Genomic DNA, 9323 nt, shown 5'->3' with positions numbered 1-9323 from the left:
GAACGGTTGCTGGTGGGTAATATGGAACGCCCAATGAAATCCAGCCAGCCTCTGGCTACTGGTTTTAGATCTTCCCTTTTTAGTTGAACAGGGACGCCAGTCGTGCTGGTGGTCCACTTGGCTCCAGGGATGCATGTATCTTCCAAGATCTTGTCCAATCCTTTATGACCCTCATCATTCTCCTATTAAAGGAGTCTGGGTCATCTTTCAGTTGAGGAATCTTAAATATCTCCCTGATCTTGTCAGCATTGGTATGAATGATCTTTCTCTGACTACTGTCTTATGGTCAAAGAGGGCGGCTCCAATGATTCTTTGCCTTTTTGTCTGCCATAAATTAGCATAAAATTCCTGAACCATGTTCTTCCCCACTTTCGTTTCAGGATGGTCAGAATTTCCCAATTCCTGTTTCGAATTTGCTCTTGGATCTCCGGATATTCATCTTCTTTCAGATCAAATCTGACTTCCGGGATCACTGATCTGTGACTCATTATCTTGTATAATGGTCTGAATGTTCTTTAGTTAAGAACTTCCCTTGATTCCAAAGTGCCTTTGGAGTGCTTTCTTTCTTGCCTCTGGGTTGGGTGTTTCCCTTTAGGAGCCATGATCAAGAGACACAATAGTTTTTGTGATCACGGGCAAACACCAAACTTAGAGCTTTGCTTGTCCTCAAGCAAAGAGAAGAAAGAAGAGGGATATGAGGAGAGCAATGTGGAATGGTGATGATGAGGAAGGCGCCGAATACAAGATATAGGGGGGGTGGGAAATTTTCGAAAAATAAGAAAGAGATAAGATAGAAGATATGATTTTAAAAGATATGATCAGAAGAAGATATAATTTTTAAAAGAGAAAGATATGAATAATAATTTAAAAGATAAAATTGAAATTTACTTTTGAAAAAGATTTTTAAAAAAATTAATTAAGTTTTGAAAACAAATTTGAAAAGATGATGGATTGGAATTGAAAGCCATTTGTTCTTTTGGGTTAAGATATATCTAAAACATTTGCAACATTGGATTTTAGAAATTAGAATAAAACTTTTGGAATTGAAAGTGCTAATTTAAAATATGTTTATGCAAGAAATCATGAATTGAAACATAAAAATTTTGAAAAAAAATATGAAGAAAAACGAATTGTACCTCCTCCCATCATCCTGGCGTTGAACGCCCACATGGTGCATGTTTTGGGCGTTCAACGCCCACATATTGCTTCTCCTGGGCGTTCAACGCCCATTTGGTGCTTCTTTCTGCGTTGAACGCCAGAAAGTCCTTCGTCACTGGGCGTTTTTCTGAACGCCCAGGATGCTATCAGACTGGCGTTAAACGCCCAGAAGGTGCATCTTTCTGGCGTTTAACGCCCAGAAGATGCTCCTTTATGGCGTTTAACGCCCAAGTATTTCTTACTGGCTTTTTCACGCCAGTGAGCTTCCAAATTTCCCTGTAACTCTGTGACTTCAATCAATTGCTGTTTTACCTTGAAGAGACTTTGACATATACCTGAAAGAAATAATTAATTAATACGAATAAAATTAAATTTGTGATTGGCTGGGTTGCCTCCCAGCAAGCGCTTCTTTAATGTCATTAGCTGGACTATTACTGAGTTTTAATTAAGTCTCAGTCTTGAGCATTCTTGCTCGAAATTACCTTCAAGATAGTGTTTAACTCTTTGTCCATTAACAATGAACTTTTTGTTAGAGTCACTATCCTGAAGTTCTATGTATCTATATGGTGATACGCTTGTAATTACATATGGACCTCTCCACCGGGATTTTAATTTCCCAGGGAATAATTTGAGCCTTGAGTTAAATAACAGAACTTTCTGTCCTGGCTCAAAGACTCTGGATGACAATTTCTTATCATGCCATCTTTTTGCTTTCTCTTTGTAAATTTTTGCATTTTCGAAAGCATTGAGTCTAAATTCCTCTAGCTCATTTAACTGGAGTAATCGTCTTTCTCCAGCTAACTTGGCATCAAGGTTCAGGAATCTGGTTGCCCAGTAGGCCTTGTGTTCCAGTTCCACTGGCAAGTGACACGCTTTTCCATACACAAGCTGGTATGGAGAGGTCCCTATAGGGGTCTTAAATGCTGTTCTGTATGCCCACAGAGCATCATCCAAGCTTCTTGCCCAATCCTTTCTACGGTTTACAGTCCGTTCCAGGATTCTTTTGAGTTCTCAATTTGAGACTTCAGCTTGCCCATTAGTTTGGATGATATGGAGTAGCCACCCTGTGGTTGACTCCATAACGTACCAGAGCAGAGTAAAGCTGTTTATTACAGAAATGAGTACCCCCATCACTGATTCACTCTAGGGATACCAAATCTGCTGAAGATATGTTTCTGGAGGAATTTCAACACTGTTTTAGTGTCATTAGTGGGTGTTGCAATAGCCTCCACCCATTTGGATACATAATCCACTGCCACCAGAATATAAGTGTTGAGTATGATGGTGGGAAAGGTCCATGAAGTCATGCCCATACATCAAACAACTCAATCTCCAAGATTCCTTGTTGAGGCATGTGAGGTAGGTTGCCTGATCTTTGGCAACTGTCACAATTAAGCACAAATGCTCGGGAATCTTTATAGAGGGTAGGCCAGTAGAAGCCACTTTGGAGGACTCTTGTGGCTGTTCGCTCACTTCCAAAGTGTCCTCCATACTGTGATCCATGGCAATGCCAAAGGATCTTCTGTGCTTCCTCTTTAGGCACACATCTACGAATTACTCCGTCCGCACATCTCTTGAAGAGATATGGCTCATCCCAAAGATAGTACTTTGCATCTGTGATTAATTTCTTTGATTGTACCCTACTGTACTCTTTGGGTATGAATCTCACTGCCTTGTAGTTTGCAATGTCTGCAAACCATGGAACTTCCTGGATGGCAAACAGTTGCTCATCCGGAAAGGTTTCAGAGATCTCAGTGAGAGGGAGGGACGCCCCTTCTACTGGTTCTATTCGGGACAGGTGATCTGCTACTTGATTTTCTATCCCTTTTCTGTCTCTTATTTCTATATCAAACTCTTGCAGAAGCAACACCCATCTGATGAGTCTGGGTTTTGAATCTTGCTTTGTGAGTAGATATTTAAGAGCAGCATGATCAGTGTACATAATCACTTTTGATCCTACTAAATAAGATCTGAATTTGTCAATGGCGTAAACCACTGCAAGTAGCTCTTTTTCTGTGGTTGTGTAATTCTTCTGTGCATCATTTAGAACACGGCTGGCATAGTAAATGACGTGCAGAAGCTTGTCATGCCTTTGTCCCAACACTGCACCAATGGCATGGTCACTGGCATCACACATCAGTTCAAATGGTAATGTCCAGTCTGGTGCAGAGATTATTGGTGCTGTAACCAATTTAGCTTTCAGGGTCTCAAATGCCTGGAAACACTCTTTATCAAAGATAATGGCATGTCAGCAGCTAGCAGGTTGCTCAGAGGTTTGGCGATTTTGAAAAATCCTTTATAAACCTCCTATAGAATCCTGCATGCCCCAGAAAGCTTCTGATTGCCTTAACATTAGCAGGTGGTGGCAATCTTTCAATTACTTCTACCTTAGCTTGGTCCACCTCTATTCCTTTGTTCGAAATTTTGTGCCCAAGGACAATTCCTTCAGTCACCATAAAGTGACATTTTTCCCAGTTTAAAACCAGGTTAGTCTCTTGGCATCTTTTCAGAACAAGTGCTAAATGGTTAAGGCAGGAGCTGAATGAGTCTCCAAATACTGAAAAGTCATCCATGAAGACTTCCAGAAATTTTTCCACCATATCAGAGAAAATGGAGAGCATGCACCTCTGAAAGGTTGCAGGTGCATAGGTGCATTGCATAGGCCAAATGGCATCCTTCTGTATGCAAATACTCCGGATGGGCAGGTAAATGCCGTTTTCCCCTCTTGATCCTGGGATCTACTGCAATTTGATTATAACCTGAATATCCATCCAGGAAGCAGTAGTATTCATGACCTGCTAGTCTTTCTAGCATTCTGGTCTATGAATGGTAAAGGAAATGATCCTTTCTAGTGGCTGTATTGAGTCTTCTATAATCAATACACATACGCCACCCTGTAACTGTTCTTGTAGGAACCAGTTCATTTTTTTCATTATGAACCACTGTCATGCACCTTTCTTAGGGACAACTTGACAGGGCTCACCCAGGGCTGTCAGAAATAGGATAAATAATCCCAGCCTCTAGTAATTTAGTGACCTCTCCTTCTGCACTACTTCCTTCATGGCTTCCTGTGGCTCTAAGGTAGAGCTTATATTACAGGAAAGGTATCACCTTCTCCCAGAAATGCATATTTCAGGGATGGTGGTAATGGTTTGAGTTCGGTTTTGGAGGTTTCTCCTCTTCTTGAGGGATTTTCAGAGTTCTATTATCTTCTCTGACTCCTCCAAATCAGGCTGAACATCTTTAAAGATGTCCTCTAGCTCTGATTTCCAAACTCTCAGCCATATTGACCTCTCTTACCAGAGAATCAATAATATCAACACTCATGCAGTCATTTTGGGTGTCTGGATGTTGCATTGCTTTGACAACATTCACTTGAACTCCTCCTCATTGACTCTCAAGGTCACTTCCCCTTTTTGGACATCAATGAGGGTTCGGCCAGTTGCTAGGAAGGTCTTCCTAGAATGAGTTGCACTCTTGTGCTCCTCCATTTCCAGCACCACAAAGTCAGTAGGAAAGGCGAATGGCCCAACCTTGGACAATCATGTCCTCAATCACGCCTGATGGTTACTTAATGGAGCCATCAGCAATTTGAAGACATATCCTGGTTGGTTTAATTTCTTCAGTTAAACCAAGCTTTCTGATAGTAGATGCAGGTATTAAGTTGATACTTGCCCCAAGATCACATAAAGCTTGCTTGGTGCAATTACCCTCTAATGTGCATGGTATCATAAAGCTCCCAGGATCTTTAAGCTTCTCAGGTAAGCTTTTCAGAATGACTGCACTGCATTCTTCAGTGAGGTAGACCTTTTCAGTTTCCCTCCAATCCTTCTTATGACTTAAGATCTCTTTCATGAACTTAGCATAAGAGGGTATTTGCTCAAGTGCTTCTGTAAACGGAATCTTTATTTCAAGAGTCCTGAGATAGTCTGTAAAGCGGGCAAATTGCTTATCCTGTTCCGCTTGGCGGAGTTTTTGAGGACAAGGCATTTTGGCTTTGTATTCCTCAACCTTAGTTGCTGCAGGTTTATCACCTACAGGAGTGGGTTGGGAAGCCTTTTTAGAAAGGTCAGCACTTGTATGTGACTGATCACCCACTGGCATTTGAATGCTAGGAGTGGAAGCTGGAGTGGCGTTAGACGCCATCTCCTTGTTTGTTACTAGCGTTTGAACGCCAGAACCATGTCCCTTTTGGGCGTTCAACGCCAGATCCATGCTTGTTTCTGGCGTTGAACGCCAGGAATGAGCATGGGCTGGGCGTTCAGCGCCAGCATCATTCCTCTCTAGGCTCTGATTGTCCTCAGAGGGATTTTGAGTATCCTCTTGTTCATTTCTTGGTTTCCTGCTGCTTTGAAGTGAGGTATTTAATGTTTTCCCACTTCTTAATTGAACTGCTTGGCATTCTTCTGTTATTGTTTTGACAGTTGCTTTTCTGTCTGCTTTAATTGCACTTCCATGTTCCTGTTAGCCATTCTTGTTTCCTGTAATATTCCTTGAATTCGGCTAGTTGCTGAGTTAGAAAATCTAATTGCTGATTGAATTCATTAGCCTGATCCACTGGACTGAGTTCTGCAGTTACTGTTTTAGCTTCTTCTTTCATAGAGGATTCACTGCTTAGGTACAGATGCTGATTTCTGGCAACTGTATCAATAAGCTCTTGAGCTTCTTCAATTGTTTTTCTCATATGTATAGATCCACCGGCTGAGTGGTCTAGAGAAATCTGAGCTTTTTCTGTAAGCCCATAGTAGAAGATGTCTAATTGCACCCATTCTGAAAACATTTCAGAGGGGCATTTTCTTAGCATCTCTCTGTATCTCTCCCAAGCATCATAAAGGATTCATTATCTCCTTGTTTGAAGCCTTGGATGTTTAGCCTTAGCTGTGTCATCCGTTTGGGAGGGAAATAGTGATTCAGGAATTTTTCTGACAGCTGTTTCCATGTTTTTATGCTGTTCTTAGGCTGGTTATTTAACCACCTCTTAGCTTGATCTTTTACAGCAAATGGAAACAGTAATAATCTGTAGACATCCTGATCTACTTTCTTATCATGTACTGTATCAGCAATTTGCAGAAATTGTGCCAGAAACTCTGTAGGTTCTTCATGTGGAAGACCAGAATACTGGCAGTTTTGCTGCACCATGATAATGAGCTGAGGATTCAGCTCAAAGCTACTAACTCCAATGGAGGGTATACAGATACTACTCCCATATGAAGCAGTAGTGGGGTTAGCATATGACCCCAGAGTCCTCTTGGACTGTTCATTCCTACTTGCTTCCATATTGGATTACAAGGGATAATTATTTATTTTATAGTTGTGGAATAAATAAAAATGGAATATATAAAAATTTGAAAATATTTTGTAAAAAATAAATATATATATATATATATATTATTTTTTTTTGAATTAAAAATAAAATAAACGAATTAAATAAAAGAAATTAGAAATATTTTGAAATTGAAATTTGAATTTTTATAAAAGATTTTCGAAAAAAAATAGTTCAAAATTAGTTAGAAAAATAAAATTTTTTTTTTTGAATTTTGAATTTTATGATGAAAGAGAAAAACACACAAAAGACACAAGACTTAAAATTTTTAGATCTAATGCTCCTTATTTTCGAAAATTTTTGGAGGGAAAACACCAAGGAACACCAAACTTAAAAATTTTAAGATCAAGACACAAGAAAAACTCAAGAACACCTTGAAGATTCACAAGAACACCAAGAACACAAGGAAGAACACCAAACTTAAAATTTTTAGAAAACTTTGATGAAATTTTCGAAAATTATGAAAGATTAACAAGAAAACCAAACTTAAAGTTTGGCACAAGATTAAATCAAGAAAATTATTTTTGAAAAGATTTTCAAAGTACTGGTGCTCCCTCTTCAAGAATATAAGCTAATGCTTTAGCCAATTGGGAATAAATATAACACTTGTTCTAGATATTCCAATTAGTGCTTTAAAAAAAACACAAGTGAAACAAGAAAAGACACAAAGCAAGAAAAACTCAAGATCAAACAAGAAAAATAAGCAAGAACAACTTGAAGATTAATGAAGAACAAAGATCACAAGTCGAAAATTTTAAAGAAAAATATGAGATATGCAATTGACACCAAACTTAGAACAAGACACTAAAATTCACGAAAATTAGCAATTAATTAAGAAAAATAATATTTTTAAAAAAGAAATTTTTGAAAAGAAACTATCCTATCAAGATTTAATGACTCTATAATAATAAAAATAAAAATAAAAATAAAAATAAATTATTCCTAATCTAAGAAATAAAATAAACCTTCAATTGTCCAAACTCAATAATCCCCGGCAACGGCGCCAAAAACTTGGTGGACGAAATTGTGATTTCTATCTTTTGATCTTTAGTATGTACACAACTCCGTTCAACTAACCAGCAAGTGCACTGGGTCGTCCAAGTAATACCTTACGTGAGTAAGGGTCGATCCCACGGAGATTATTGGTTTGAAGCAATAAATACTTATTTTATTAATCTTAGTCAGGAGGCTAATGAAGTTATGTGGATTTACTTGTAAAAAGCCAAACTACAAACTACTTAAAATTGTAAGTTAAAATAATAGGGAATAATAGAGTTACTTGTTTATAAAGGATTGTGGAGTATGTTGGAGTTTTGGAGATGCTTTGTCCTTTGACTTCAACTCTTCCTTGAAATCCTCTTCTCACACGCAGGTTCCTTCCATGGCAAGCTCTCTGTAGGGTGTCACCGTTGTCAATGGCTACCTCCCATCCTCTCAGTGAAAACGTTCCTATGCTCTGTCACAGCACGGCTAATCATCTGTCGGTTCTCAATCAGGTTGGAATAGAATCCCTTGATTCTTTTGCGTCTGTCACTAACGCCCAGCCCTCAGGAGTTTGAAGCACGTCACAGTCATTCAATCCCGGAATCCTACTCGGAATACCACAGACAAGGTTTAGACTTTCCGGATTCTCATGAATGCCGCCATCAATCCAGCTTATACCACGAAGATTCTGATTAGGGAAGCTAAGAGACATTCATTCAATCTGATGTAGAACGGAGGTGGTTGTCAGGCACACGTTCATGGGTTGAGGAAGGTGATGAGTGTCACGGATCATCACCTTCTTCACAATTAAGCGCGAATAAACATCTTAGATAAGAACAAGCGTGTTTGAATGGAAAACAAAGGAATTGTATTAAATCATCGAGACGCTGCAGAGCTCCTCACCCCCAACAATGGAGTTCAGAGACTCATGCCGTCACAAAGTATGTAATTCAGATCTGAAAATGTCATGAGGTACAAGATAAGTCTGTAAAAGTTGTTTAAATAATAAACTAGTAGCCTAGGTTTACAGAGAATGAGTAAACAAAGATAATTGGTGCAGAAATCTACTTCTGGGGCCCACTTGGTGTGTGCTGGGGCTGAGACTAAGGCTATCCACGAGTAGAAGCCTTTCTTGGCGTTAAACTCCAGGTTATGACGTGTTTTGGGCGTTCAACTCCGGATCATGACGTTTTTCTGGCGTTTAACTCCAGACAGCAGCATGAACTTGGCGTTTAACGCCAAGTTACGTCGTCTATCCTTGCGCAAAGTATGGACTATTATATATTGCTGGAAAGCCCTGGATGTCTACTTTCCAACGCCGTTGAGAGCGCGCAAATTGGACTCCTGTAGCTCCAGAAAATCCATTTCTAGTGCAGGGAGGTCAGGATCCAACAGCATCAGCAGTCCTTTTTCAGCCTAAGTCAGATTTTTGCTCAGCTTCCTCAATTTCAGCCAGAAAATACCTGAAATCACAGAAAAATACACACACTCATAGTAAAGTCTAGAAATATGATTTTTGCCTAAAAACTAATAATATTTAACTAAAAACTAACTAAAACATGCTAAAATCTACATGAAATTACCCCCAAAAAGCGTATAAAATATCCGCTCATCATAGCGCAGACTGGCGTTCAACGCAAGTAAGGTGCATCTATCTGGCGTTCAACGCCAGAACAGAGCACCATTCTGGCACTGAACGCCCAAAACAAGCAACAACCTGGCGTTGAACGCCAGGATGGTGCACAGAAGGGACAATCTGGCGCTGAACGCCAGAAACAAGCATGAAACTGGCGTTCAACGCCAGAAACATGCATTACATGGGCGTTTAACGCCCAGAACATGCACCAATGGGCGTTTG

Source organism: Arachis stenosperma, chromosome 9 (genome assembly GCF_014773155.1).
Source record: "Arachis stenosperma cultivar V10309 chromosome 9, arast.V10309.gnm1.PFL2, whole genome shotgun sequence".
Classification (NCBI taxonomy): Eukaryota; Viridiplantae; Streptophyta; class Magnoliopsida; order Fabales; family Fabaceae; genus Arachis; species Arachis stenosperma.
The sequence above is the reverse complement of the archived record's forward strand: the minus strand, read 5'-3'. Positions refer to the sequence as shown.